The sequence below is a fragment of the Pseudophryne corroboree genome, chromosome 1 (genome assembly GCF_028390025.1).
Source record: "Pseudophryne corroboree isolate aPseCor3 chromosome 1, aPseCor3.hap2, whole genome shotgun sequence".
Lineage (NCBI taxonomy): Eukaryota > Metazoa > Chordata > Amphibia > Anura > Myobatrachidae > Pseudophryne > Pseudophryne corroboree.
In genome coordinates this window covers 592,858,044-592,866,218 of record NC_086444.1, presented here as the reverse complement: position 1 = coordinate 592,866,218, position 8,175 = coordinate 592,858,044, and the positions used below count along the sequence as shown (strand labels likewise).

The 8,175-nt window shown below is 49.7% G+C and overlaps 1 pseudogene; it reads right to left on the bottom strand.

The window, feature by feature from the left end:
• Positions 1-574: 574 nt before the first annotated feature.
• Positions 575-693, bottom strand: LOC134943568 (5S ribosomal RNA; annotated as a pseudogene).
• Between the last annotated feature and the right edge of the window lie 7,482 nt (positions 694-8,175).

The window sequence follows — 8,175 nt, the reverse complement described above, 5'->3', positions numbered from 1 at the left end:
CAAGGCGGAATGAAGAGCAGAGCAGCAATGTCAGAGGTGACAAGAATATTCTTGTTCGAAAGATATAAATCTGCACAGGATATAGCAATTATAATTGAATAGATTGATAGTATTGTTAAACCAACGTAAAGCCTACTTTAATGATTAGTTCAGCAAATGGTTGGTGGTGCTCCTGAAAAATAGTTATGAAAACTATGAAACAACGGGTGTGGTCTTTTGAGAAGACAAAAGCAACTACATGCCTTTTCCAGGGCACACTTGAAAATTGAAAATATGAAATTATTAAGATGTAACTTTTAATATAATATACTTAAAAAAGAAGAGAGCAAGCATTCATAATTTAGGAGCATTGATACTCATAAGCATTGACATTCATATTATCGGCGAGAAAATAATGTAAATAAGCGAAAATCTATAATCCCTCATTCAAATAAATATTAATATCCTCTATAATAGAGATTTTTACAGAATGAGGTCACTGCCTCATGCCTGATAGGGTCCAATAATTGTAGGAGTCTGGGATTGAATTCCTGACCGTGGGTCCCAAAGTTATGATGTGCGTAGGAGAATAAAATACCTACGGTACCTGGTATTCCCTGGTGGTTCCCCGTCCAGGTACTAACCAGGCCCTGCAGTGCCTGGCTTCCAAGATCAGACGAGTTTGGGCATACTCAGTGCGGTCTGACCGTAGGTGAATATGTCTCCTGGGCGCACCGTGTTCCAATTGTGTAGAGACCCACAGATATCAATCACAAATTGAGTAAGTATCGGGCTTGAGTTGTTCAAAAATTGGGCTACAAAAATATTGCCAAGAAATCTAACAAATGAGAGTCTATGTGGCAAGGATATTTTGTCACTGCAGGGTATCTTGACGTGCCTTGTATGTGTGAGCTGGTATGAATCTCCCCACTATCTGTGTATAATCCTTCTCTCAAAGTATGTTGTCTCCTCGGGCACAGTTTCTAGACTGAGTCTGGTAGGAGGGGCATAGAGGGAGGAGCCAGACCACACTCTCAAACTCTTAAAGTGCCAATGGCTCCTGGTGGACCCGTCTATGCCCCATGGTACTAATGTGGACCCCAGCATCCTCTACGGACTACGAGAAAAGGATTTACCGGTAGGTAACCAAAATCCTTTTTTTTTTATGTGTGTGTGTGTGTTTGGGGCACTGGCACAGCTAGGGGGCACAATTACAGGGGTCACAACTACTGGGGGCAGAGCCACAAGGGGCACAGCTACTGGGGGCACAACTACAAGGGGCACAGCTACAGAAGGCACAATTACAGGGGTCACAACTACTCGGGGCACTGCTACAAGGGGCACAGCTATTGGGGGCCCCATAGCTGTGACTCGGGGCATGGACTCGGGGCACTGTTACAAGGGGCACAGCTAGGGGGCATAGCTATTGAGGGTCCCATAGTTGTGACTCGGGGCACTGCTACAAGGGGCAAAGCTACAGGGGGCACAATTACAGGGGGCACAGCCACAAGGGGCACAGCGACTGGGGTCACAACTACTCGGGGCACTGCTACTGGGGGCACAGCTAGAGGGGTCACAACTACTGAGGGCACAGCTACTGGGCTCACAACTATTGGGGGCGCCTGCTCCATCCTCCCATACAACTACTCGGGGCACAATTACTGGGGGCACAGCTACTGGGGGCACACAGCTACTGGGGCCACAACTACTCGGGGCACTGCTATAAGGGGCACAGCTATTGGGGGCCCCATAGCTGTGACTCGGGGCACTGCTACAAGGGGCACAGTGACTGGGGGCACAACTACAGGGGTCACAACTACTCGGAGCACTGCTACTGGGGGCACAGCTACAGGGGGCACAGTGACTGGGGTCACAACTACTCGGGGCACTGCTACAAGGGGCACAGCAACTGGGGCACAGCTATTGGGGGCCCCATAGCTGTGACTCGGGGCACTGCTACTAGAGGCACTGCTACTAGAGGCACAGCTAGGGTGCAGAGCTATTGGGGGCCCCATAGCTGTGACTCGGGGCATGAACTCAGGGCACTGCTACAAGGGGCACAGCTATTGGGGGCAAAGCTACAGTGGGCACAGCAACTGGGGGCACAATTATAGGGGTCACAACTGCAGGGGGCACAGCGACTGGGGTCACAACTACTCGGGGCACTGCTACAGGGGGCAAAGCTACTGGGGGCACAGCTAGAGGGGGCACACCTACTGGGCTCACAACTATTGGGGTCGCCTGCTCCATCCTCCCAGCTAGCAGCAGCACTCTCCCCTGTCTGTACTAACGTCTTCCCGCGTCAGCGAGTGCATAATATTCATTCATTTCTCTCTCTCTCTCTCTTTCCCCATCCTGTGGATTGAAGTATAATTTTAATTTTTACAGGTACCCCTATTGGATTCTACATGGACAAGTGGACGTGATCGGCGTGGGATGTAGGTACTGTAAGTAATCTCTCTCATTTTTGCAGGTACCCCTATTGGATTCTACATGGACAAGTGGACGTGACCGGCGTGGGATGTAGGTAAGTATGTGTGAGTGTGTAAGTGTGTTTTAATACATTTTTACTTTCACGGTGTGTTGTGTTTTTATTTGGGTATTTTTGTTGTAGAACTACAGGTACCAGCAGGCCCGTTATTTCCCCGCATGCTGGTACTTGAGGTTCTCCAAGCACCAGCAAGCGGGGGAGGCTTGCTGGGCCTTGTAGTTCCACAACAAAAACAATATTCTTTTTTTACACACTTATGGCTGTCAGCCCGGCACCCACCGCCCAGGGGTGCTGGGGACATGTTTGACGAGGAAGGCTATGTGGAAGCAGAGCAGGTGCAGATGAATGTAGGGTCTCCGCCGACGGCGCCGACACCTGATTGGATGGATATGTGGAAGGTGTTAAATGATAATGTAAACTCCTTGCATAAAAGGTTGGATAAAGCTGAAGCCTTGGGACAGTCAGGGTCTCAACCCATGCCTGATCCTACAGCGCAGAGGCCGTCAGGGTCTCAGAAGCGCCCACTATCCCAGATTGTTGACACAGATATCGACACGGATTCTGACTCCAGTGTCGATGGCGATGATGCAAAGTTGCAGCCTAAAATGGCAAAAGCCATCCGCTACATGATTATAGCTATGAAGGATGTATTGCACATATCAGAGGTAAACCCGGTCCCTGACAAGAGGGTTTATATGTTTGGGGAAAAAAGGCAAGAAGTGACCTTTCCCCCTTCACATGAGTTAAATGAGTTATGTGAAAAAGCTTGGGATTCTCCTTATAGGAAAGTGCAGATTTCCAAACGGTTACTGATGGCGTATCCTTTCCCGCCAATGGACAGGTTACGCTGGGAATCATCCCCTAGGGTAGACAAAGCTTTGACACGCTTATCTAAGAAGGTGGCCCTGCCGACGCAGGATACGGCCTCCCTAAAGGATCCTGCGGATAGGAAGCAGGAAGGTATCCTGAAATCCGTTTATACACATTCAGGTACCCTACTGAGGCCGGCAATTGCGTCGGCCTGGATGTGTAGTGCTGTGGCAGCATGGACAGATACTCTGTCTGAGGAACTTGATACCTTGGACAAGGATACTATATTACTGACCCTGGGGCATATAAAAGACGCTGTCCTATATATGAAGGATGCCCAGAGAGACATTTGCCTACTGGGCTCTAGAATAAATGCAATGTCAATTTCTGCCACAAGGGTCCTGTGGACTCAGCAATGGACAGGTGATGCCGACTCAAAAAAACACATGGAGGTTTTACCTTATAAGGGTGAGGAATTGTTTGGGGACGGTCTCTCTGACCTAGTTTCCACAGCTACGGCTGGGAAGTCAAATTTTTTGCCATATATTCCATCACAACCGAAGAAAGCACCGTATTACCAAATGCAGTCCTTTCGGTCGCAAAGAGGCAAGAAAGTCCGAGGTGCGTCCTTTCTTGCCAGAGGCAGGGGTAGAGGAAAGAAGCTGCACAATACAGCTAGTTCCCAGGAACAGAAGTCCTCCCCGGCTTCCACTAAATCCACCGCATGACGCTGGGGCTCCACAGGTGGAGCCAGGAGCGGTGGGGGCGCGTCTCCGAAATTTCAGCCACCAGTGGGTTCGCTCACAGGTGGATCCCTGGGCTATGCAGATTGTGTCTCAGGGATACAAGCTGGAATTCGAAGTGATGCCCCCTCACCGTTACCTCAAATCGGCCCTGCCAGCTTCCCCCATAGAAAGGGAAGTAGTGTTAGCGGCAATTCACAAATTATATCTCCAGCAGGTGGTGGTACAGGTTCCCCTCCCTCAACAGGGAAGGGGTTACTATTCCACAATGTTTGTGGTTCCGAAACCGGACGGTTCGGTCAGACCCATATTGAATTTAAAATCCCTGAACATTTACCTGAAAAGGTTCAAGTTCAAGATGGAATCGCTCAGGGCGGTTATTGCGAGCCTGGAAGAGGGGGATTTTATGGTGTCTCTGGACATAAAGGATGCTTACCTGCATGTCCCCATTTATCCACCTCATCAGGAGTACCTCAGATTTGTGGTACAGGACTGTCATTACCAATTCCAGATGTTGCCGTTTGGTCTGTCCACGGCACCGAGAATATTTACCAAGGTAATGGCAGAAATGATGGTGCTTCTGCGAAAGCAAGGAGTCACAATTATCCCATACTTGGACGATCTCCTCATAAAGGCGAGATCCAGAGAGCAGTTGCTGATCAGCGTAGCACACTCTCGGGAGGTGTTACAACAGCACGGCTGGATTCTGAATATTCCAAAGTCACAGCTGATTCCTACGACGAGACTGCCCTTCCTGGGCATGATTCTGGACACAGACCAGAAGAAGGTGTTTCTCCCGGAGGAGAAGGCCCAGGAGCTCGTGACTCTGGTCAGAGACCTCTTAAAACCAAAACGGGTGTCGGTGCATCAATGCACGCGAGTCCTGGGAAAGATGGTGGCGTCATACAAAGCCATTCCCTTCGGCAGGTTCCATGCGAGGACCTTTCAGTGGGATCTGTTGGACAAGTGGTCCGGATCACATCTTCAGATGCATCAGCTGATCACCCTATCCCCCAGGGCCAGGGTGTCTCTTCTGTGGTGGCTGCAGAGGGCTCACCTTCTCGAGGGCCGCAGGTTCGGCATACAGGACTGGGTCCTGCTGACCACGGATGCAAGCCTCCGAGGGTGGGGGGCAGTCACTCAGGGAAGAAACTTCCAGGGGCTGTGGTCAAGTCAGGAGACTTGTCTGCACATCAATATCCTGGAACTTTGGGCCATATACAACGCACTGAGTCAAGCGGAGCCTCTGCTTCGCAACCAACCGGTGCTGATTCAGTCAGACAACATCACCGCGGTGGCTCATGTAAACCGCCAGGGCGGCACAAGAAGCAGGGTGGCGATGGCAGAAGCCACCAGAATTCTTCGTTGGGCGGAGAATCACGTGCAGGCACTGTCAGCAGTGTTCATTCCGGGAGTGGACAACTGGGAAGCAGACTTCCTCAGCAGGCACGACCTCCAGCCGGGAGAGTGGGGACTTCATCAGGAAGTCTTCACACAGATTACAAATCGATGGGAACTGCCACAGGTGGACATGATGGCATCCCGCCTCAACAAAAAGCTGCAAAGGTATTGCGCCAGGTCAAGAGACCCTCAGGCGATAGCTGTGGACGCACTAGTGACACCGTGGGTGTTCCAGTCGGTTTATGTGTTTCCTCCTCTTCCTCTCATACCCAAGGTGCTGAGAATCGTAAGAAAAAGAGGAGTGAGAACAATACTCATTGTTCCGGATTGGCCAAGAAGGACTTGGTACCCGGAACTGCAAGAAATGCTCACAGAGGACCCATGGCCTCTGCCTCTCAGACAGGATCTGTTGCAACAGGGGCCCTGTCTGTTCCAAGACTTACCGCGGCTGCGTGTGACGGCATGGCGGTTGAACGCAGGATCCTAGCGGAAAAAGGCATTCCGGATGTAGTTATTCCTACGCTGATAAAGGCTAGGAAGGACGTGACAGCAAAACATTATCACCGTATATGGCGAAAATATGTTGCTTGGTGTGAGGCTAGGAAGGCCCCTACAGAGGAATTCCAGCTGGGCCGTTTCCTTCACTTCCTACATTCGGGAGTGACTATGGGCTTAAAATTAGGGTCCATAAAGGTCCAGATTTCGGCCCTATCCATTTTCTTTCAAAAGGAACTGGCTTCTCTTCCTGAGGTTCAGACGTTTGTAAAGGGAGTGCTACATATTCAGGCACCTTGGGATCTTAACGTGGTGTTGAGTTTCCTGAAATCTCACTGGTTTGAGCCACTTAAGACCGTGGAGTTAAAGTATCTCACGTGGAAAGTGGTCATGCTATTGGCCTTAGCTTCGGCTAGGTGTGTGTCAGAATCTGGTTTTCCATATGGACAGGGCTGAATTACGGACTCGTCCGCAATTTCTGCCGAAGGTGGTGTCATCTTTTCATTTGAACCAACCTATTGTGGTGCCTGCGGCTACTCGTGACTTGGAGGATTCCAAGTTACTAGATGTAGTCAGGGCTTTGAAGATTTATGTAGCCAGAACGGCTGGAGTCAGGAAAACTGACTCGCTGTTTATCCTGTATGCATCCAACAAGCTGGGTGCTCCTGCTTCAAAGCAAACTATTGCTCGCTGGATCTGTAACACGATTCAGCAGGCTCATTCTGCGGCTGGATTGCCGCATCCAAAATCTGTAAAAGCCCATTCCATAAGGAAGGTGGGCTCTTCTTGGGCGGCTGCCGGAGGGGTCTAGGCATTACAGCTTTGCCGAGCAGCTACTTGGTCGGGTTCAAACACGTTTGCAAAATTCTACAAGTTTGATACCCTGGCTGAGGAGGACCTTGTGTTTGCTCATTCGGTGCTACAGAGTCATCCGCACTCTCCCGCCCGTTTGGGAGCTTTGGTATAATCCCCATGGTCCTTACGGAGTCCCCAGCATCCACTAGGACGTCAGAGAAAATAAGATTTTACTTACCGGTAAATCTATTTCTCGTAGTCCGTAGTGGATGCTGGGCGCCCGTCCCAAGTGCGGACTTCTTCTGCAATACTTGTATATAGTTATTGCTTAAATAAGGGTTATTTTATAGTTGCATCAGGTTTATCTGATGCTCTGTTATTGTTCATACTGTTAACTGGGTAAGTTATCACAAGTTGTACGGTGTGGCTGGTTTGAGTCTTACCCTGGATTCCAAAATCCTTTCCTTGTACTGTCAGCTCTTCCGGGCACAGTTTCCTTAACTGAGGTCTGGAGGAGGGACATAGAGGGAGGAGCCAGTGCACACCAGTAGTCCTAATTCTTTCTTAGAGTGCCCTGTCTCCTGCGGAGCCCGTCTATTCCCCATGGTCCTTACTGAGTCCCCAGCATCCACTACGGACTACGAGAAATAGATTTACCGGTAAGTAAAATCTTACTATTTTTTGCACGCGCCTATGGCCCACACTGCCCATATTTTACATATAGGTGGGGGCACCGATGCCGTTTCTTGCACACAGCGCTAAAATGTCTAGTTTCGGCATTGGGTACGAGTTACCATTGCTGCAACGTTTCAACACCGGGAACTGCACCCAAGCTCACGCCCTTCATGGCCAGATTCAGCCTATGGGGCTGCCGGAAAGTGCGGCTGTTGTAAGACATAATCGCACCTAATTAAATTGACCCCTTAGTTGTTAGATGCGATAAAATAGTAAAATATAATGGTGTATTTGTGGGCCTGATTCAGTTGCGGTTGTTGAAGTGACCGTTGCTACAATCTTGCCGTTTGCAATTGCATCGTGAGTCTGAGCAGTCGTAGGCTGAGCAAGTCTCCTAGACACAGGGGACTCTCCAGCAGCAACACAGATCGCAATGGGTCATTTTTAGCCACACCCGTAACCACCCCAAACGTTGACTTCCTGTCAATCACTTTGCAATGGGATCCTCTATGTGAGCTTGATCGTATCTTGTGCGCAGTGCATCTTACACAAATGCGCAGTGAAAAAGCATTGAGCCACTTGGTGCAACAGCAGCTTTGCGTCCGCATCTGAATCGGCCCCCAGAGCGGTAAGGAGAAGGACTCCAGGGAAAGGACTATGTCACCTTTATTATAGGCAGATATAGGGAATCAGTCACTTGTTAAAGCCCCAATTCACCATTTATACCATTATATCCCGATTCATCATTTGGTTATTCTATGGGGGAGATGTATCAGAGAGATAAAG